The sequence below is a fragment of the Parasteatoda tepidariorum genome, chromosome 9 (genome assembly GCF_982258835.1).
Source record: "Parasteatoda tepidariorum strain Cologne lab strain chromosome 9, Ptep-v5.0, whole genome shotgun sequence".
Classification (NCBI taxonomy): Eukaryota; Metazoa; Arthropoda; class Arachnida; order Araneae; family Theridiidae; genus Parasteatoda; species Parasteatoda tepidariorum.
Window position 1 is genome coordinate 2,624,521 of NC_141763.1, and position 23,383 is coordinate 2,647,903.

At 25.5% G+C, this 23,383-nt stretch overlaps 1 protein-coding gene across 21 annotated transcripts in view; it reads left to right on the forward strand.

The window, feature by feature from the left end:
* LOC147803249 (disheveled-associated activator of morphogenesis 2-like) overlaps positions 1 to 23,383 on the forward strand; it is a 76,860-nt gene that overhangs the window by 48,749 nt on the left and 4,728 nt on the right. For all 21 annotated transcript variants that reach the window (XR_015428945.1, XM_087150672.1, XM_087150671.1 and 18 more), the window contains 2 exons: positions 2,656 to 2,799; positions 18,120 to 18,219. The gene's annotated coding sequence lies outside the window, so the exon portion shown is untranslated. The remainder of the gene's footprint in view (positions 1 to 2,655; positions 2,800 to 18,119; positions 18,220 to 23,383) is intronic.

The window sequence follows — 23,383 nt, forward strand, 5'->3', positions numbered from 1 at the left end:
TAACATTCTATTATTTGTTCAAGAATTATTAACTGTTCAACTTGTTGTAAAAAATACCATACAGGCCTCTCTACAGTCCTTAAAAATTCAACTACTGAGTTGAAATTTGGCATGCTGAAAGGGCCACATTTGTATATGAACTTAACAGAGTTTTTTTTCTTCTAAAATTCCAATTTGATTAAAAGGTATTAAAATTTTAAGTGCCTTTTTTGCAAATTCTTTTCTCCCCCTCCCCATGTTTTTGTTGTTGATTTACCTTAAATTATACTGTGTTGCCTAACGTCTATAAGACTTAGAAACTTAAAATTATGAAGGTGTGAAGAATAGTACACAAAATGTTCTAAGGAATTAGGTATATATGATTCGATTGTTAGTTTAAGAATTATTAACTGTTAAACTTGTAGTTAAAAAAAGAAGAAAAAAAACACATGTTCGTAAATCTACTATCTGTAAAACGTAACTACAGAGGTAAAATTTAATTTGCTAGTTGTACCATTTTATACTTTGATTTATTCTCAGCGTTTTTAAAAATTTCCATTTGTTCAAAAGCTATTGCAAACTTAAGTCAGTTTTTTTTTCAACCTATTTTTCTTTAAACACCGAATATTTTTCCATTATTGTAAAAAATTTTACTTTTCCCCCACAAAATCTTAATATCTTTAATTTAAAAATTCTTGCTAGAGTAGATGTCAATCTGAAGTAGCAAAAGAAAAAAAGAGATTGTGTGTTGCCCATTATAAATCTTAACATTTATAGTGACATTTTTAAAATTAAAATTCAATGCAATGTTTCCTATTTTAGTTATAGGACAAGTAAAATTACTTCTCATTTATTTACATGTTCGCTAAATATTCTGTGTTTTTGTGGAAAATATTGATGTTTAAGAAATAAAAATCAATTATGAGGGTTGGAAAGCGGACATTCCCAGTATATTACATTTGTTAAGTGTATTCTCTCTAGGTATCTTAAATATATAAAAAAATTATTTATTTTAAATGTATGTAAAATAAAATAAACTTATTTTTAGTAAATGAAAAGTTTTTTTTTTTTTAAGGAAAAGTTTTTTTTAAAGAAGTATTAATTTAACGGGGGGAAAAAGCTATATTTCAAACCCAAAGCTTTCATTGTTTTTCTGGAAAACATATTTGTAAAGAAAGCACATTTTATGTCATCTTTAATTAAACAATCAACCTCGTAAGTGTCCCAGTTATTATTATCATTCGAAAAATTGAGAATATATATATATATATTTAAAAGAAAATTTTTTTCTGAATTCAATAAGAACTGTTTTCACTCCAAAAATACTTGGACTAACATAATCCTGCCTTTTAATAAGTTATAAATCTCAATATTTATGGTAAAATTTTTAAAAAGAAAACTTAATAGATAGTTATAAGTACTATTCCCAATTTTAGTTGTTATATATTTCGTCCACAAATAAAGCAAAGCCTCCTAATATATTAAATTTGTTAAGTGTAATCTCTTTTGATATTTTACATTTTAAGAAAAATTAGTATTTATTTTAATTGTATGTAAGAAAACAACTTATCTTTGTAAAAGAAAAGTTTTTTTAAAAAAAAGAAGTATTAATTTTAAGTGGAAAAAAAGAAACCAAAAGTTTTAATTTTTTTTTTCACTGGAGAACATATTCGTAAAGAAATCACATTTGATTAAACAATCATCTTCGTAAGTGTCCTCGTTTTTTCCTTTAAAGAAGAAAAAAAAATTTAAGGGAAAAGAAAAAAAAGTTTTTTTTTTAATTCAATTAGAGCCTTTTTCCACTCCAGAAATACTCGGACTATCTCTTAGTACATTTATCCACTGATATTCCTACATTTATTGATTTTGCAAAAGTAATCAATAAAGATAATAAAAACGGAAAAAGTTAATAAGTAAAAGATCTTTTGCAATAAATTTCTAACTAACTCCCTGGCATTACAGTCCATGTTGGACCATGGTCTCACTAACAATTTTTCTCTAAAGTCGCCTGTCTTTAGCTCTTTGTTTCCAGTTTTGAACTTTTAGAGTCTTAAGGTCTTTTTCTACCTCATAACCATCTCTTGGCCGGTCTTCCTCTTTTCCTCTGGCACTGCCCCTTGAATATTTTCTTAATGCCTCTGTTTTCCTCCATTCTCTCAAGGTGTCCTAGCCATTGACTTCTCTTTGCTTTTACGTAATTTATTATACCTTTTTCTTTAAATGGTCTTGCAATTTCAAAATTGTATCGCCTTCTCCACAGTTCTAAGAATTTTTCTTTCCCTGGTAATCAGTATTTTTTCTTGTTTCTGGGTTGGAGTCCATGTCTCTGATCCATAGATAAAGGTTGGTCTGATTATAGTTTTATAAACCTGAAGCCTCGTTATTACTTTTGATGTTAGCAATCTCTTAAGTGCAAAATAACTGCGATTTCTGGCATTTAGTCTTTGCTTAATCTCTGGCATAATATCATTGCTTTCAGTGACAACTGAACCCAAGTACTTAAATTCCCTAACTCAATAAATTTCACTTAGAATATTATTTGACATGTCTTCAATTTAATATCGTAAAAACAATTGTAATTTTAATTGCATACTTTATTAGTTATTTATTTGTATCTTCTAGGCTTACTAAATATTTAGCTTTTTATCTGCACATTTTTAATTTTGTTCTTTTTAGGGGTGCTTCTTTTATTCAGTTGCTGAAAAATGTCGGACCTGACAAATGCTTTAAAGTCCTACTGTTTGCCCTGACTGAACAAAACATACTTTTCCATTCATGGGGCCTGATGTTTTGACTAGTGTAGCCGAAGTTGTAGTAATGGTAACTGTTTTTCTATGTAGATTTATAAGATTAATCAATACAAATTACAAGATTAATCAATCAAATAGTGATCAATAATTGCCCCATCTATAAGGGGCAACATTTGATAGAGTTTCCTATAATCAATTATAATGTTTACAGTAGATGTGAAACAATTAAACAAAAGCTTACACTATTTTTATATCAAAGAAAAAGAAAGTAACTCAAAATATTTATTATTAAGAGAAGGAGGAGGATCTTTGCAGAAATGTACGCATTTTGAAACCCATTTTTGAAATGGAAAATGCAGAAAGCAGTTTAAAAGATACTTATTTTGTTAGATTAAACAAAAAACTATTATTAAGTAAATGTAGTTATACTTTAGGAAAGTGTACAAGCATTCTTGTCCATGTCTCAAATTAAAAATATATATATATATATATATTTGTAAATAAAACTTAGGTGATCATTATTTTCCCCAGAAGCAGAGTGATCGTGAATTACCCCGGTTCACCCTATTTCACAAAATATGGGATAAAATTCATGTCACTGAGACAAAATAATGTTTCACTATATGTTCTTACTTTCTTTTCTGTTGACTAGTGGATTGGCATTTCTTGGATCTTTCATCCTGTCTTTCCATAAAAGAAAAGGAATTAATTAGAATATGATGGTCATAAAAACAGTTAAAAATCAACAAAATCAAAACTGTTTCTTATATTTTATAATTTTTGTTAAAAACAATTTTTTTACTTAAATGAAATTAATTTTGATTTAAATGAAGGAGAAAGATCATGTATTAAAATTATGGCAAATATTTTTATTTTTAGTAACTGACAATAAGTTGAATGTTTAACAACTATGTTTTTTATGCTCAATGCATATTGCATTTTAGCATAAACTACTGATGATTTTGATTAAAAATAAATATCATTGGAAAAGACTATAAAATTTAGTTGGGAATTGTAGTGGAAAATTTAGAGGGCAGGTCTAAATCTAAAGTAAATAATTAGACTTGAAATTTTAACTTATTATGCATCGTTTTTTGAAGTTGGATAAAATATGTGAGCTACTAAATATTTAATAATATTATAATAAAATTATAAAATAATAATAAGTTAAATATTTTTCTAACATAATGAAGTTGTTTTTAAAGTGAAAAATTTTTTTGATTCTAATTTAGAAAAAGAATAAGATATGTATGAAAAAAAATAAGACATGGGAGCCAATTAGAATTAAAATAAATAGATAAATTCTAAATAAAGCTTTTGTTATTCAGGGTTCCCACTAAATTTTAGAAATAAAATTTCCTGAATTATTGAGGAAAGTTTCCAACAATTTCTGGATTATATATTTAATCTACACAGTTATCATCGTAAATTAAATTTTAATTAAACAATTAATTAAAGTTACTTTATTGTAGAAAATATGTCAAGTATAAGTTTCTTAAAAACAAAATTTTTAAAGGTGAAGGCTGAACAGGTATATTTAAGAATTACAACTATATAAAAACAGATAAAAACTCGAAATAGTAAATTAAAATAGAAAAAGAATAAGATATGTATGAAAACCATGAAATAATAGTCTAATTTCAATTCAAAAAAATTTAACCTTAATTTTAAAGTAAATTAATTTTATAACAAATTTAATTTTACAACATAATAATAGTTTTATAACTAATTCATTCATTTTATAACAAATTTAATTGTAAAATTAAACTTAATATAAAGATTTGAAATGTTCTTTTACCTTTACAGCAATTCATTAAATGTAAAAAAAAAAAAAGATAAAAATAACAAAATAAAAATTAGAAATAAGGTCCTTCTATTTAATATGTCATTTTGTTATTCATTTATTTAGTAAACAAAATATATTATATTGAGTATCAAAACAAATAAATTATTTATAAATATTAGTTTTATTTATTTATTTTTTGGTGGTTTAAAAATTATTTAAAATTACTTCTCATATCTAATCAAAAGTATTTTTTGAAACAATAATTGACACCCGCGGTTTAGATTATTCAAATAATGTTTTTTTACAGTCCTTCAAAAAAAAAAAAAAATGGCTACTGAAATTAAGCAAATTATTAAATTAAGCAATGCTTCTGAAAAATGAAAGAAACATTTGTTATTAATGACTACGAAATTATAAATTCTTCTTTTATTAAATAGAGTTAATTGAACTTTTATTTATGAAAAAAATCTTCTAATTCATTTTAAAACTAAACTAACAGCTTACAGGAGAGCATAAAATGAAATAGCCAACTAAAAAATGATTGTTATAAAATATAATTTCTAAAAACTTAACAAATACAATTAAAACGAATAAAACTAATTATAAAAAGCTATGTAATTAATATAATAAATGGAATGAGCTGAAGAGAAAAAACATTTTACTTACTTGCTCTTTTAAAGTGTTTAGTTCTCTCTTTTTGCAAAGAAGAAAGTAGACCCCTTTAGGACTAGGGACTAAGCAAAGATTCATTTGGCAAGAAAGTTTTAAAAAATGGAGTATTTATCTCCTTTTTTTATAAAAAACTTTCTCGCCAAAAGAATCTGTACAATCAAGGACCACCTTCTGGGTAGATTTTCCGTACTTGAAAAGAATGTTTCTTAGAATTGGGGGTAGGGGACAAAATGTGCTTCCTTCCAGTCTCTCTCCCACATTCTTTTTACTTCAAAGACTTCAAACATACTTATCTGGTGATTTCAAACAGTAATCAATATCTATTTTGAATTATTAAAAACTATTTCTGGTCCTCATAATAAAAAACTAATATGCACTAAAACCTTTTATTAACTATTAGCGATAAGCAAGCTTACTAAATTGAAAAATTATTGAAATCAAAATTCATTTCAGTACTTTTCGTAAGCAAATTTTTTATACATATAAACTGGGAAATAATGCTTACATACATATTTTGATTCGTGGAGTAGTAAATTAGGATATCGTTTCTTTATAATGAACAGTAAAACTGCTATAATTAAACACATTTAAGTAAATAAACCATTTTTTTGCTTTTCATCAGCTTTTCAACAGTTTTAGTATATAAAAAACACATTCTCTTTTTATGAAATATTTTTTATAAATAATTAAGTATCTTTAATTGGGCAAATTTATTTACATTAGCAAACTGGATGTGCAAAATATGATATTAGTATTACAAAATTATAAACTAATAAAAAATATATTTTCGTCTAAAAGTCTTTATAAATTACTTCCCACGTTAAAAAAAAATGTTTTTTTATGAATGAATGCATGAAGACTGTGTTATTTTACATTATTCACTTACATTACTAAATAATAATTATATTTTTGGTTGAAAGCTAATTATCACAAAGATTTAAAATCCTAAATAGGCCAACTGCAACAAATTCATTGCCTTGGATACTTTAAACAAGAATTTGAAGTTACTTTACTTTTCCACTAAATACTTACTTCTTTTAACTATCTTCATAAAGATAATGATGTTCTTTTAACTTTCTTACAGATGATATTCATACGATGAAATTCTATTTAGCTATGCAGATTTATACTTTCTATGGCGTTAAAATTCACGATTTTTAAATTCTTTAACATAAAAATCATAACTTTAATTTTAAAACTTTATTTTATTTACGTTTAAGCATCAACATTGATTTTAGAAATCCATTATTTGTTTTCACACAGTTTTAAAACATGCATAGAATATTTTTGAAGTAGCATCAATTTTTATTTTGCTATTATTCGTATAACTATAACTTGTAAAAAAAGTTATTTTTTCTTTATCATTTGAAACTTTAAATATTTTATTAAATGCATGGTTAAAAATTACCTGTCTATTTTTTGTTAAAAAATAATTCCATTTATACAAAAATAAAAACTAGCAGGCTTTACCCTTTTCTTACTCCGCTCACCAACTCCCGTAATTGCTTATCATTCATTCATCATTGATTTTTTTTTTTTTATATATGCTTCCTTAATCTGCAATATTTTTCACTTTTCACAAAACACGTAGCATTTTATTTTCAAAATATACAAGTAATGTAGCTTTATGTAAGAAAATTTTGTGAAGCATAATGAAATAGAGGATTTAATAAATTTGAAAAATAATTATCTCTACTTGAAAAAAAAAACTAATTTAAGGAATACAGATTGTGTAATTCAATTGGAAAAAAGAATGCGAAGTAATTTTAATCGTTAATAGAACTTATTAAAGTTTAAATAGGGAATGGTTTTAACGTGATTTATTTAAGTTTATTGCTTTTAAAAATGTCAATATAAATATTAAGAGTGATATTAGGCAACATACAAATCTCTCTCTCGCTGTCTTTCGCTACTTTTGATTAACAACAAATTGAGCGCAAGCTTATAAAATAAATTTTTTATGACAATTGATAAATAGTCAATATTTAAAGCAAAAAAAAGAAAAAAACTTTAAGAAAGATATAACAAATGAGTATTTAAATTTGCAATTGCTTTCGAACATATTGGAATTTCAAAACAAAATTCTTGTTAAGTTTACACATAAATCCACTATTTCAGCAAATTAAATGTTAACCAAGTTACCTTTCAGCTAACTACACGAAGAAAAAGTTTTGCTTAAATTACCGCATTCTATGATAATAAATTTTTTTACAAAAGACGAAACCATAACTCTGTTAATAAAACCAAGTATTTAAACCAAGTATTTCGTAATTTTTTGTTAAAATGATAGCAGTTTACCGGATACTCTAGCTTTCAAAATTATAGCTCTTATAACCTCACATTTGGTAAAAAATATAAAACTGAATAATAAATTTTTCCGAACAAATGATTTTCATACAGTGCTCTAAACTATCATGGTAAAGTTACGAAATTTTACCACATTTATCGCATTTCAACTCATATTATAAAATCTAAATTTTTTGTTATTTTTACCGAAAACATTATTGAACCACTTCGTTACAAAAATACTAGGCTTTTTGGTGTTCCCCTACAGCCAGAAATAAAGTAAGTTTTACAATATTTTGGTAGTTTTGATTAAGTTTTCTTTTCTAGCAAACATATCAGCCAATCGTAGTATTATTTATTAACAAATAATAATTTTCAAGTTAATTATCGAAATCTAAATTTTCTCTACAACTCATCATAATTTCAAATAATAAATCTTATCGTTTTTGCTCAGTAAAACAAAATGAATATAACGTGAAAAGAAACAGAAGGAGAAAAAAAAGGTGCGTAAAAGGCAATAATAAAATTGCAATTAATTTTCGAACAAATTTGAATACCGGTATTAAGTTCATGAACAAAATTAGCCTTTTCACCGCGTAAAATTTCAAATTAGTATTTGCATTTCTGTGTTCTGCAGAGTACAGTATTTTTTTATACCAGATTTTGCAGATAACAATTTCCAAGCTAATAATAGAAAAGTCATTTTTCTATTCCATTGCACTCCCTGTCCATTTTTTTTATAATCCTTTGTAATTTTATTTTATAACTGTCGTTGAACAGCCGACCCGAATTTGAGCTTATAACTATCAATGTTCAACTTTGTATCCTTGTAATTTTGAATCCAATTCAAAAAATAAGAGAACTCCTGTACAAAAGTGCAGGGAGCGAATTGCCTTCATGGAGAACTGTTTCATGGAACTGCACCGCATTTCCATGCCATGGTGAGGAAAACCACGAAAACCTTCCACGGTTATGAAGACGATGGTGGGACTCTAATCCACGATGGGTCTATCCCTTGGAATATTTTATGTCAGCCAGGTACGAAATTTGTATCAACCAGCAATTCAAATCCTCAAAACTCATTAGTAGGCTAGCGTTCTTTCCCCTGAGCCACCACCGCTTATCCCTCGTAATTTGAAGTTTTTAAATCTTACACTTTTTGTGCAGCAAAGCAAAATGTAAAGTTAAAATAAACACCCAAAAATAGCGGAGGGGATCTTCACTTAGGGCTTTTTTATTTAGAGAGAAACGTATTATAGTAAATATTTCTTTCAGGATTCAGCTCAATAATTTAGTAGTTTTCCTCCCGCTGCTTATGAATTATTTCATATGAAAAATTTAATAAAAATACAATATATTAATAAATTTTTTCAGAATATTTTTCGAATTAAAAAGATGAAATCCAGTTTAGAAGCATCTGAGTTACCTCCTCAAAGTAAATATACAAAAAAATAGACATTTAAATGCATGAATTATAAAAGATCCAACATTTTACGCATTTATGTCTAGATGGAATATTTAAATTATACTAATTTTTGAAGTTGCGAAATAAGAAGACTTAACATTTTTATTACCATTAATTTTCTTCCTTTTTTTAATAATTTATTAACAGTGTCTAACTTCTGCCTGAAAAGAAATTATTAAAAATTTCTTTACTTAGTAAAAAAAATTCTAACAAGAAATTTTAAAATAATCCTACTTAAAAATTATTACTATAATGAGAAAAAAAATACTATGATGCTTCTTCAGAGTTTTATAACAGTTAAACATCTGTTTACGTATTTGTTTAAGAAATATAATGTGCTTACGTTGTAAAAAATCAAGATCAAGGTTCAAGAAATATCGCAGTGATGCATGAACACGAAGCTTATTACAAATTTATTAGATAAATTACTCAAATTTCTGAGGGTTCAAAGAATTAAATTTTTTGTTTTTGAATGTCTTTTTTTTTTACCTGCACACAAATATATCTGTTTATATTTGAAGCATTTGAAGAAACTTGATTAATTTGTATCATGGCGTACTAAACGTACTATTATCTCAATAGTTGTGAAGGACTCAAATAGTTGTTCGCCATGATTTAAATAATTTACAAACTTTCGACTGTTTAGATAAAGAGCTGAAAGATAAAGAAAAGAGCCGAAAATAATGTTGTGTGGCCTTGATCATTATGTCCTTTTTTTAACCGCAAAAAATAATAAGCTAGAAAGGTACTAATTTGAACAGTACATACTACCTATAAATGGTTTACATAAAGCATAAAAGTGAAGCTCTTTCCATTTTGAAGTCCTCCTCATCAAGTAAAGTTGTCTTACTTATCAAAAATAAGATCTTAATAGTAAATCTAAATTTATTTATTTTTTAAATTTAGAGTTTATTAATGTACTTATTTTTTTTTATTTACTTCTGTAATTTTCCATATCAGGTAGAAACACTTTTGTTTGATATTTTTTTAAATTGCATTTTGAGCTGTAAAAGATTTTTACTCTGTATTACTTACTTTAAAACTGTTTTATGAGTAAACTACAAAATATGAGAGTTTTGTGTTGTTAGAGTTTTTATTTTTTCATCTATTTACTTTTTTTAAGGAAAATAAGTAGTTTAACGGATAGCTAATCTCAAACGATTTAAAAAAAGTAATTTCATTAAAATGTTGAATAATAATAATGATCAGCATCATTAGCAAAGAAGTAAAAAATGAAATGGATGTTTAGGGGAGTTTCATGCAAAGTAAAGTATAAGAAAATGAACCAAAGTGCCGATAAAGCCCAAGACTTCTCAAGAATAACCACCAACAGGGAGGGATGAAAAACGCATAGCCGGACATCATTAATTTTCCTTTTTACCCTACAGAAAGGGGATCTACAGCTGCACCCCATCAACAGTTCATCCCTATTAAAAAAAAATTCAAATTCTTATTCTAAAACAAACGTTTGTACTTCTTCTAGTAATCAATATTTAGATATCATGACGGATACACTAATATACATACAAATTTTTTTTATTCCTAAAATTGCATTGATTCTTATGATTCTCATTTTGACATTACATTATAATAATACATACTGATTAATTCATATTGATACATAAAAAACTGAACATTTTTAGATGTGCAGAAAAAGAGTTCTAGTTCTTACCACATACAAAAGTGTTTAAGCTACAAATTACTAATTTTATAGCATTCATTCCTAAAAATATTTAAATTATTATAATTTTATCGTTGACCAGTCAGGGCAACAAGGAGGCAGTGGGTAAAATTCGTATCTGTTTTTATATAAATAATTTGAAATAATATTTTAATTCAAGTTTTTTGAACAATCTATGATTTACCAGACTTGTCAATGAAAACTCCAATAAAAATGCATCATTAAAGCTTGCAAACATTCTCAGCAATAACAATGTTATTTGTTTTACAGTAATTGTTTACCTAAATATGTTCCTAGGAAGTCACTAAGTTCTTTTCCTTCTTCGGTATTCATATTTACATAAGAAATGATGCTAAGACAAGGGACAGTAATTATGTATAAATTAACCATACAGGAATATAAAAACACTTTAAGGTAATTTCATGTAAAAATATTAAAATCACTCCCTGATGAAAAGAAAAAGAAAGAAATTCATCTTGGGAAACAATCAACTACAAGTATAAGAAGATCAAAAATTATAGCCTGATTTGATCTTTGTGTGTTGCTTTTTTATTAATGCTTATATTAACCTGATTTTTTTATTTTGACTCTTACAGATTTTAACTTGAGACTATAGTGTTGAAGTTGATCTAATCGATTAAGTTGCTCTCTGACCAATCCTAAAAATTTCCTTTCATATGAACTTGGAAAAAGAAAAAAAAAAAAAACTGCCATGCTCACCGAACTTGATACTTGCTTTTTCTCTATATCAAATAAATTTTTAATAAATTTTTTTCTATATCAGAAACTTGAAAGGGATTGTTTTGAGAGTTTAACGTTTGCTATTCATTTTGCATTTCTGCTCACTTAGAACTTTAAATTACTAAGGTGTGTGGAAAACTATACAAGGATTACAATGGAAGAAAAAAATTAGCATTCGATAGTTAATTTGAGAATTTGTAACTTCTAAACTTGATGGGAAAATAGACCAAAGTTACTCTGCAGGAATGCAACTAAGTTGAAATTTGGCATGCTGAAAAGACCAAGTTTAATACAGAGTTTTTTTTAGTTTTTTTTCACTTAAAGATTTTTTCCCTATATAATAAATATTTTTCCATTGGAATGTAGAAAAATTTATCTTTTACGTGATTTTCATAACTTCAAACTTCCCTTGACATAAAAATTTACTAAAAAAGAAAAAAAAAATTTATAAATATTGCCAAATATAAATCTAAACATTTATATAGACGTTTTAAAAAATAAAAAATATTAGGAAAAAAGAGAGATAAAAGCAGTTTTGAATATGATCCGGTATATCATATAAGATCATCATTATATATTATTAGCAAGAAAAATTATTTCTTGTTTTAATTGCTATTGTCTCACACATTTTGTTCTTAATTTAATTATTTATTCAAGTACGTTTGATTATTTTCAAATCAGCTATCATCTAATTTTTGTTAGGATTCTTAAAATAAAATATGCTTACGCGAAAATTATAATACTTATATATTTTACAAACAAAATGATTTTTAATCAACTTTTAAGAACAAGGGGAAGGAACGGTTTATGTCCACTGCTTCTGGTTCTGAGAAGAAAAAGATTTGTGCATGGGCAGAAACTGCATTTTTATTGTGTAATAACTCTCTGCGAGAACCGATTTTTTCCTTGTTTTTATTTGCTAAACTAAGTAATCTTCAAAATACAACTAATGGCAGTAATTTTATAAAAGAAAGGGGGACATAAACAGTTCTCCTCTTTTAATCTACAATCATGAATGACAAGCAACTACTGGGGCTGATGAGTGAAACGAACAGGTAACGGAGCCTCCCAGTAGAAAAGCAAAAGGATGCTTACAAATAATCTGTGACGAAAAACAATTATTTGTGAGTGTATGATGCACATTTAGAATCATTCCAAAAGTCCGACTGTGGAGGCTGATGAACAGTAGGCAAATCTTTTGCTACAGTCAAGGCATAAATCATGTCACAATCTAAAAATAATTTTATTAGTGAAATATGTGCATGATAAGTAATTTATCTACTAAGGCGTGTTTTTGAAAAAGTTATTATTAGCATTAATTATTATTGTCGGAATTCTACTTGACTAATTTTAAAAGAGTTCCACTAATTAAAAGGGAGGTATGAAAATGATTTTCTTTTGTAGCATGAAAATTGTCATTTATAGGCAGCAAGAAATACCGCTTTATTTTTCACTTGTTCGTGATTTAAAGATCTCCCCTATTAAGTCCTAATTACAAAATAATTTTATTTCATCTAGACAATTATGCCTTTTCTGAAATATTGAGATTCTGTATCTTCAACTATAAATTGGAAACTATACTAATATTTCAACTCAATAAAAGTCGAAATTTCGGTACTCTTAACGTTCTTTTTATATTTCAAACAGGGTTCTTCAACTAACTCCAGAGATTTAAACCATTTTACACATACTTATAGTTGTTAACTCCCCCAAAAAATTTGTTGCAAGAAATCTGCATGTATAGGAAACATTTTTTCCAAATCAGCATTGAAAATGATTAAATGTGTGTTTATTATTTTGTGTTGCCACTGCAAGTTATGTTTCTTTCATTATTCAATAGTTACTGGGAAAGGAGTAATTTTTTTTATACGTCTTTTGATTTGAATATTAAATTGATTTAGTAGCAGAAAAAATTTATAACTTTTTTTAAACTATGCTATGACTCTTGTACTATTTTCCGCTTTAATTAGAGTGCTATGTAAGTCTTGAATTAAATTATATGATAAATTTTACTATAAATCAAAATAGAAAGGGATAAATCAAAATAGAAATTTTAATGTTTATTTTAGTCTAATTTGATATTAAAAAAATTGAATTTAAAATAAAGCTTTTTAAAATGAAATAATTCTAGTTTAAAAAAACTATTTTGCTCTTTAATTGGTAAATGAAGTTGCTTATTTTTATATTAAATATTTTCCGAATGACGCATTTTATGCTATTGCAACACATGAGTTATAAATTTCTTCTCTGCTTGATATGGATAGCGAAAGCTTAAGGTTTGAAGGTCAAGCCCGGGGGGAGGGGGTCCCTACGAAGACCTCCTCTCATTCTCTGGTCAAAAGCCACACCGATCAGTTTACAGACACCCGTGTAAATGTTTTTTTGCGAGATTCTAGAGAATCAAAAGCAAATCAACCCTACAAAACCCCACACCTTGTCTTAGAGAAGCATGCTGTTTGGATTTTTTCTCACTTGAAACTTGTGTTTTATTGCAAAAAATATATAATTTAAGAAATTTTCAACAGCAAGATAAGAAGTATCGGATCTTTTGCCGATAATTTTGTGCTTTCATGATTCGTTCATACATTTTAAAATATTATATATCAACATACCTGGTAACTTTTAATCCCTTCCATTATCATTTTTCCCAGTGGTATTAAAATGGAATTAAAACTTCAATTTTAATCAAACAAATACGTTGTATTTGAGAAAACTTAAGTTGACAACCATGATAGTAACGCATATTAATATATGTGCTTAATTTTTGTAAGAATAGTGGTGATCAATATCATTTAAAAATTAAGATTATAAAAAAAAAATAGTATATAATTACTACCACTTTAAATATGAAAATAAAATCCTCCGGAAAATCCGGAGTAGTTACCAGGTATGTATCAAGCAGTAGACAGAATTTTCTTTCGGAAGGGATTTAAATTTGTAATATATAATATCGCATTTCTTAACAATTACAAATTCGTAGTTAACTTATCTTGCATTTATCTTCAATTTATAACGTTATACTCATAAATAATTTTTTTCCATATGTAAATCATTACATGCAAAATATTTGCTTTGCATCTTCTGTCAAACCTTTTTTATTAATCAATAAAAGGAAAATATTGTAAGACAACGTTCTCTCATAAGTTTTTAAGATTATTTTTATAGTAATGATTGAAATGTTTATTAAAAACTCATAGGGAAAAAATTTACTATTTCAAGAATAGGGAATAAGTTTTTCGTAAAAGAGAATATTTCTTAAAATAGTGATAAGTCAAGGAAATGTTAGTGAAAATTTTACTGTAAATTTGAAAAAGAAAAAAGAGAAGAGCAGGCAAAAAAATCATCAGAACATCATGAGGGAAGCAGTACTTTCATATAACACATAACAGTTTTATATAACAGTATTTTCAATACAACTTGGGGATAGTAAAAAAAATATGATTATACTTGGTACAATTATTATATATTTCCTCTGGAATGTTTAAGAAGCTCACCATAAATTAAGTAATTGATTTTCAAACTATTTTACTTTTTTTTATTTTAGTCATAGACTTCTTTTTGAATTATAGAGTTCTGTTTTTTAAAGAAATTCTATTTAAAAGGAATGGTATAATACAATACAGAATATTATAAAAAAGAAAATAGATTTACTCAAATTACTCTATTTATCCCAAGATCATGGAAAAATTTACTTAACTCGCAGCTCATTTTTTGATGCTTTCATATGTAACACTCAATCTCTTACCAGATAAATATCAAGTACCATAAGAAAAACAACATTCATTTTAAAAGTAATTTTCGTTTGAACTAGAAAGGGTTACTTATAAAAAGGCTTTATTCATAAAAGTTTAAAGTATTAAAAATCAACTTTCTTTATTAATTTTTTTTTAATAAAGAAAGAGTTTATAATTAATTAAAATAAAACTTTATTTATTTGTTCTATAACATTTTAATTTGTTCATGTAAGATTTGCCGTAGTGGATAACATGGATTAGCTGTCTCCATAAAACATAATGTTCCTTTACATAATTCTATAGTTTCAATTAAAAAAAGAACGAATTTTTGATTTTAGAGCTCAATTAGTATTTTTCCCCTTCATAGGAAAAAATTAAATAAACTTTCCACTCACAAAGAATAAGAATACTTTAAAAAAATGATGGCACGAAATTTTTTTTTTTTCAAATTTAATTTTATAAAAATAACATTAAATTTTAAAAAATAACATATTAAGTATAAAATAGGTTTTATTTAGAGTATTATTGACAGTATTAAGTCATCTGTGACTGAAAAGAGCTTTAGTTAGCAGAAATTAATTTTATTAACCATCAGTTAGCCATGCTATTTTATGGATTCCATTTTCTTTTATGCTGTTGTTTTGCCATAATATTTTAAGGAAAATAATCTTTGATACTGTTGTTCTTATCTTGATTTTTAGCGATTTGATATGAAACTGACTGTTCTAATCTTTTCGAATTCTGAAGAAAATAAAGCCCTCTTTCTCCCTTTGCTGAGGAGGTATATGATGTGAAAGCTAGAAAAATAATTTCCCTGCCATCTATCGGAAGCTTTTTAAAACACGTCTAAAATAATAAACAGCACCCTCTTTATATGGCATTTAAAAGATTTTTTTATTTTATTATTATTTTAAATATAAATATGATGCTACATGGAAAAATATTCTTGCTATGTAAATGAAAAAGAAATATGTTGAGCATTTTAAAAGTATAATTTTGATTAATATAATAAAATAATAAACAGCTCCCTCTCTCTATATGACATTTGAAAGATTTTATTTAAGTTTTTTTTAAAACTATTTTAAATATAAATATGATGCTACATGAAAAAATATTTTTGCTATGTAAATGAAAAATAAATATGTTGAGCGTTTTTAAAGTATAATTTTGATTTTCATTTATATTCTGTATTAAAATTTAAAATAAAATCATTTTATCAGTAATAATTTTATCAGTAAATCGTTTTATTGTAAATTGTCTAATATTTTGAAATTCAATTAATAAAAATTCCAAATATTGAGAGAAATCAATTTTTAAAAACAGAATTTCTTTAGCAATTACTATTTTCAAATATTATCCCAAAATTTTTTGAAAAATATATTATTGAGTCTATTATACTAGAGTTTTGTTCTAAAAATTCAAAAAATTTAAACATATTTTATTTATGCAAAACTATACCCTTTTTGAATCCCGTTTTTAAAAAGTAAGTAATTTAACTGAGATTTTAAGTTAAAATGAACATTAAATATTGAACATTTAAATAGATTAAAACAATTTATATAAATTAAAAATGTCCTATTTTAACATTTATTATAACATAATACTTAAATTGTAATTAAAGTTAGCAAATTAATAAAATAAAAAAGTATATTTCATAAAAAATCGTTACTTTGAACTAAAAAAATGTATGATTAAAAGGAGGATTTCAGCAATTTAAAGTACTTTTTCTTCTTATCTATAAATATATTCATTATTTCTGAATGTCTTCATCATTTCTGAATTGCGTATTAATTTTACTTTTAAAGAAGGCTTAAAGAAAGGTAATTATATATATATGTATATAGTTATAAGTAGTTATAGTAGCTCATTTCAGGCTTCTTCCTAAAATGCCGTAATACAAACAAGAACGTACCTTTATCTTTTTCCTGCTATTATATGAAATTTTTTTAACTACTTGTTTTTACCATCTATTATTAAAATAATAAATTTTTAGGAATCATGTAACATTAAAAATAAATATATCTTTTATCTAATAAAAGAAAAGTCTTTATTTTAAAATACATGCTTAATACAACATATTAAACATTTTATAATAAGCAATTAAAATAAAAACATTTTTCAATAAATTTAAGAATTGTTCTAGTTATAAGTTGTAATAATTTTATTTTTAAGGGAAATAGTATTAAATTTCATCAAAAATATTTACTTCAAAACAAAGAATATAAACGGATTTAAATATTATACTTCGAGAAATGCTTTTTAGAATAAAAAATTCTTATAAATATTTATTTAAAAATTTTAAAATATTTATTTCAAATCGAATTACTTTTTAAAACTATTTAATAAGCAATTCCAGACTTCATATTTAGGTTATAGTAAATTAATAAAATGCTAACTTTTTAATGTTTTATGTAAAAGTTCTGCAAATTTTAAAGAACAATGAAAGTGCATTTTTTAAATCGTAATATGCTAAATATTTTATGGATTTTATTCTTCTATCTTTTTTCAAATTTTCGAGTTAATAAAAAAAATTTTATACCAACTCTACACTTTCTCATTATTAATAAATCTATTCATTGTTACTTAAAATTAATAATGGCATGCAATGAAGGTCTTGTAACCAATTAATAGTAGAAGGCCAAATGACACTTTTAGTTTTCGGGCCTGTATAAGTGACGAATTATATCGCCGCCTCTTTATGCTAAAAGATAGGAGAAAAAGAAAATCGATAAAATATGCTTAATATTTTATTCTTCGCTTAATTTTTTATTTTCTTACTTACCTTTCTTTTTTTTTTCTCTTTTCCTCTTTTCTTTCTTTTTTGATTGAAATGTAAAGTTAATATGTAAAGTGGAAGTTAAAAACATTTTTAAATAAACTTCATAGCTTATTATAAAGATTGCATCAATGCTAAGAACAAGTTTATGTATATTATAAATAATTTAGTATACTAATTTTATTGTAATATTATATGTGTTTTATGAAAATAATATACTAAAAAAGTAAAAATTATTTTCTACCTAAGGCCAGATGGTATTGGAACTGTGACTGTTGTAAAGTGATATTTTTGCCAATATTGAGGTACAATTACGAATACTTCTTGAAAACCGAATTACTCATTTTAGGTAAATATATTACTCTTTTCTTTATAATTAACCCTAAATTAGCTTATTATTTAAAATCCACTCGCAAATTTGTTCTCATAAGTTTTGGTTATCCTCTTAGAGGTTGTCTCTAATGTACCCGAGTTCCCTTTTTTTTCTTCGCCCTGGACTTAGTTAATAGCAAACTTTTATAAGTTTATCTGAAGCAGATCATATTGTTTACATTTGATGCAGTATGGCCAATTTTTGAAGCTCTACTCTTAACTCAACTTTTTTTTTAAAAAATTTTAAAATGTTGTTTAAATCTATTTATTTTGTAGTTTAGTGTGTGTAATTAAATGCTAAGGCTTTAATTCATGCCTCTAATATTCATTTTAATGTTCCTTTAATTTTTCTTTCAATGCGATTTGAAATAAACTGCCTTTTTTCTTTTTCATTTTTTAATTTTAGTTGATAAATATTCATCATTTCAGGATATTACTATTTAATTTTTAAGAGTTTTTTAATATTATTTTGCTTACTTAAAGTTAATTAAAAAATTAATCTTAAATAATCTTTCAAAAAATGAAAGAAAAAACATCATTTATAGAGCGAATTATCTTTTAAACTTCTGTGATTTCAGAATTTTTTATTTTATCAATTTAAAATTCCAGTTGAAGCAAGCCAGTCATTGGCAAATTGTTTTTATTCTGAAATGAGAACAGAAAAATCAGAAGTATTTATTTCATTTCGACTAAACAATAAAGGTATCTATAGAATATAATTCTGCAGAAAAAAAGAAAAAAATTATTTGCATTTCTGTATTTTTCAGCTATTTTATTGCTTTAACTCTTTCATTACTGTTTTTTTAAATTTAAAATCTATAATTATGAAGATGCAAAGTATAACAGTTTGGGTTTTATCTATCATTTCAATTAATGTTATTATAATGCTTTTTTTAATTTATTGATTTTTTTTTCCGGAGAAAATAGTAATTTTCTTAAGTCATGAAAAATTCTTGGAATTTGTCATGGAAAGCCATGAATTGAAAATCTAAAATGTCGCAAATACCCTGTGTAAACAAAAAATTTTTGTAAGTGTTTTAAATTAAAATTATATTGTCTGTTTTCTATTCCTTCTTTTAAAACAGGTTTACTGGATATAAATATTATGACTTCTATTGTTTTTTTTTTTTTTTTTAAATTCAGTTTACTCTACTGTTTATTATGAATAATCTTAAATAGATGAATTATTGTATATCCTGTGATTAAAGTCAACCCAATTTTGATTACAACATATCAAGTTTCTGGTATGGTCAGGTGTATAAGTCAACCACTATGTAAACCAAATAAGAAAATTTCTAAAATTAGAATATAAATAAATAAAATTGTTAAATCTCTCTGAATATGATACGTTTACCCTTAAGTAAAGATGATGTTTGAGACCATCTCCAAAATATAAATTCAATTGTTATTGTGAAGTCTTTTTAAAAGTGTGGAAATACAAATTTTTTGAATGAGGATTAAAATTATTTTCTGTAAGACTCAGCAGATGAAGTTTTAAATGTGAGATCCGAATAAAGACACTGTTAATTGTACTGAATCTGACAGGTGATCTGAAATCTTTAAATTTGTAGCTCTATGGTCTGTCTTAAAAGTTTCCATTGTGTTATATTTTTTGAAATATATAACTTTTCTTAATCTTAATTTTTCAGAACGTATTTTAAGGAATTGTTTTTAAAAAAACCAATATATGTAAAGAAAATATGAGAGATAATTCAGAATTAATTATACATAACATAGTAAAAATAGTTTTTGAAAGGAGTAAATTGATACTGAGTTATTCATACATATCTTATAGTTTATAATGCATGAATATTTCACATTCAACGAATGCCCAACTTTACTATAATTGGTTCACCAAGAGTTGGCACTTGGCTCCACCTACTCGGGCGCAGAGTTAATTTTAGCGCTGGATAGGAGAAACATTTTTGTTGTTAAAAAGGAGACAACCCTTAATGCGCGCCAAACGCAAACAGTAAATTCTTTTTCACTTACTTACTTCTCTTTATCATCCGCCATTATACCTTTCATTACTCTGGCTAATTGAATATATATTTTAAATTTAAAAACTGCTGCTTTCCCAGCAAAATGTCTCAAAAGGGACTATCTTTTCACTCAAAAGAGAGAAATATCAAATCAGGGTGGCCACCCACCTGGAAAACCTTGAAAAACCTGGAATTATCAGGGAATTTTTTTTATACTGGAAAAAACCTGGAAAAATCAGGGAAATATGGATAAAAACCTGGAAAACCTGGAAATTTTAAAGAAAAGCTGGAAATTTTTTCTTATATATTTTTTTTAATTTCACTAATTTAAGTTATTTGCTAATTTTCTTAATTTAAATTGTTTCATCCATTATACCCACATTTTTTAGACGGAACAAAAAACAATTAACTATGCTAAACTAAAAAACTGTGTGTTTAGATTGGAATTCTTTAAATGTTTTAATTTCAAATAAGAAAATAAAATCAAAAAAGTATAAATTTAAAGGAATTTTTTCTATTTTTTTTCTTCTATAGAGTATAGAACTGAAAATTAGACAATTTTACAATTCTGACATTTATTTTTTTATACTGAATCCCTTAAAATAAAAATGTTATTTTAAAATGCCATTATTTAAAAATTTGACTTGAGATATTGGTTTAAGGAAAATATGATCAGTGAATTTTATAAAAAGCACTGGTAAGATGAAATACAGTATACATTAAAGCTTTATATTGAAATGTAATTACAGTGATTCACAAAAGTGTTGATACACTTATGCAGGGTTGCCACTCTACATGGAGAACAGGGAAAACCTGGAAAATACAGGGAATTTAAAAATCACCTAAAATAACAGGGAAAATGCAGGGAATTTTGATTTTTTCCTTGCAAACTGGGAAAATACAGGGAATTTTGTTTCTTATTTTTGTCTTTTAAAAAATGGTACACACTCAAAGCGTAATCTATGGGATATTTAGCCATGATATTTCAGCTATACTAAACTATTTCACTTACTATAACATTATTTAAATATGTTCAGCTGTTTTCCCACCAATTAAAACTAATAAATATAGTTAGCCCTATATAGCTCACAAAAGAGCACAGTAATTGTTGTTTCCTTTTAATATATTGTGTATAATAGTACAGGGAAAACACAGGGAATTTTTTTTCTCCAGATTTGAGTGGCAACCCTGTTATGACTTTCAATGAAATAAGACTATCCATTAATTAAATAATCCATAATAATCCATAATAATGTTTCAGAATATATATTTAATGATAAAAAATGTGTTCTAATCTTAACAAAACTGAAATATTTTAAATGACAATATGAAATATTTTGAAAACAAAGGAAAAGTTTATTTTTAAGGAATCAATCATCAAAAAGTGACAAAAACTTTATCCCACAAAAGTCATCATACACTTTTAAAGTAAAAACTCAGTCTATTAGTAAATCTAATTTTTCGTTAAATTAACATTTAGTGGAGTTTCTTTTAACATCTACAATAGCTTTTAAAGGTTGAAAATACGTGTAACTAGTTTTTTTTTTTTGTCTGGTGAAATTCGTGCAGAATATTTTTTAAAAATTTTTACAGAAACTTTTACAACACTCAATTGCAAATTTATGAATTTTTTCCACAAAATTTATGATTTTAATCTCTGATATGAAGTCCTTCTTTTAAGCATTTTATCACATATTGCGCAGTTCAATTGAATACAGTAAACTAATTTAACATATTCATTACTGATTTACCTCTTATGAAGACAAATAATCAAATTTGGTCTATTCTATTACGACCACAAGTCATTTTTAAATGATAAAATAAAATATTACGGAGTTAGCAAGCAAAAATTAAAATATAATTTTGCTATTATAGGTTTGATACTAAATTGCTAATAAAGAAATGAAAAATAATTAAATAAAAAAAGCAATTGACGATAATTTTAATTCTGAGATCCAAAACATTTAAATGTACGATGACTTTCGTGGGGTAACATTTTTGTTACTATTTGATAAAAAAAATTAACGTTTGCTTTGTTTTTAAAATATTCCGTGCAGTTTTGCTAAGAATAGATTATACATCTTATTATCAAATACCCATTGTGAAATATTCATTTTAATTATTGAATTTTTATTTCCTATTTCAATATAAGTTATAAGTGAGTGTGCACTTTTGGGAGCCACTGTAATTATTAAAAATTATTAATATATAATCACCTGAAACGGTTTTCTTTTCCTTAATGAAAATATATTAAACAATACTTATACAAGGTTTTATTGGTTATTCTGATTTTGTGATTTTGTAGGTACACTTTGAGCAAATACTACTTAAAGTAACACATTAAATTCAATAAAAACAATTAAAATTATTCAATAAAAACAATATATTCTGCAAGCTAAACATATTATTTTCTCCACGTCTTAATTTTTTAGAAATTAATGTTGTACCAGAACATTAAAAGATAATAAAAAAATATCTTGTAAAAAATATTTTTTTTTTCAAGATATGTTTTAAAAATGACATTTTGAATAAGATATTTTTTAATGCAGACACTCTTCTTGTATACAGCCTACACTTTATAAGAAAAAAGGAAAAAAACACAAACCTGGAAATTTTAAGATTTTTACCTGGAAAACCTGGAAAAGTCAGGGAAATTTGAACTCTGTTTTGAGTGGCCACCCTGTCAAATTTATGAAATATTTAATGTTAAAAAAAATACACATAAAGATTGCGAAATAAATATTTTTCTCATACGATTACCAAATAGCAACCTTCTTCAGGTTTGTTAACATCCTTTTCCCAAAAAATAGCAAAATAGTATCGTTGGAAAACCACATGATGGAGGCGGAGCCAAGTGTCAACTCCTGTTGAATGAACTATACCAATGTATAAGTCGAACCCCCCTGATTTTTGTAAAATTTTTGGAATTTGAAAAGTTTACTTATGCACCAGGACATGCAATAGTAATGAATAGTTCTTTCCATTGAAATATTTTATTTTTAAAAAGTGAGTTTTGACAGTTTAAATTTAGAAATATTAGTGTGTTTACTGTATATTTTCTTATCAAAAAGCCAAAAATGTGTTTATGCATGTATCAGGTCTACTTTGATTTCATAAAGATAGGATTTTTTTTTTCAGTGCTGTTGCTGAAATTTCTTT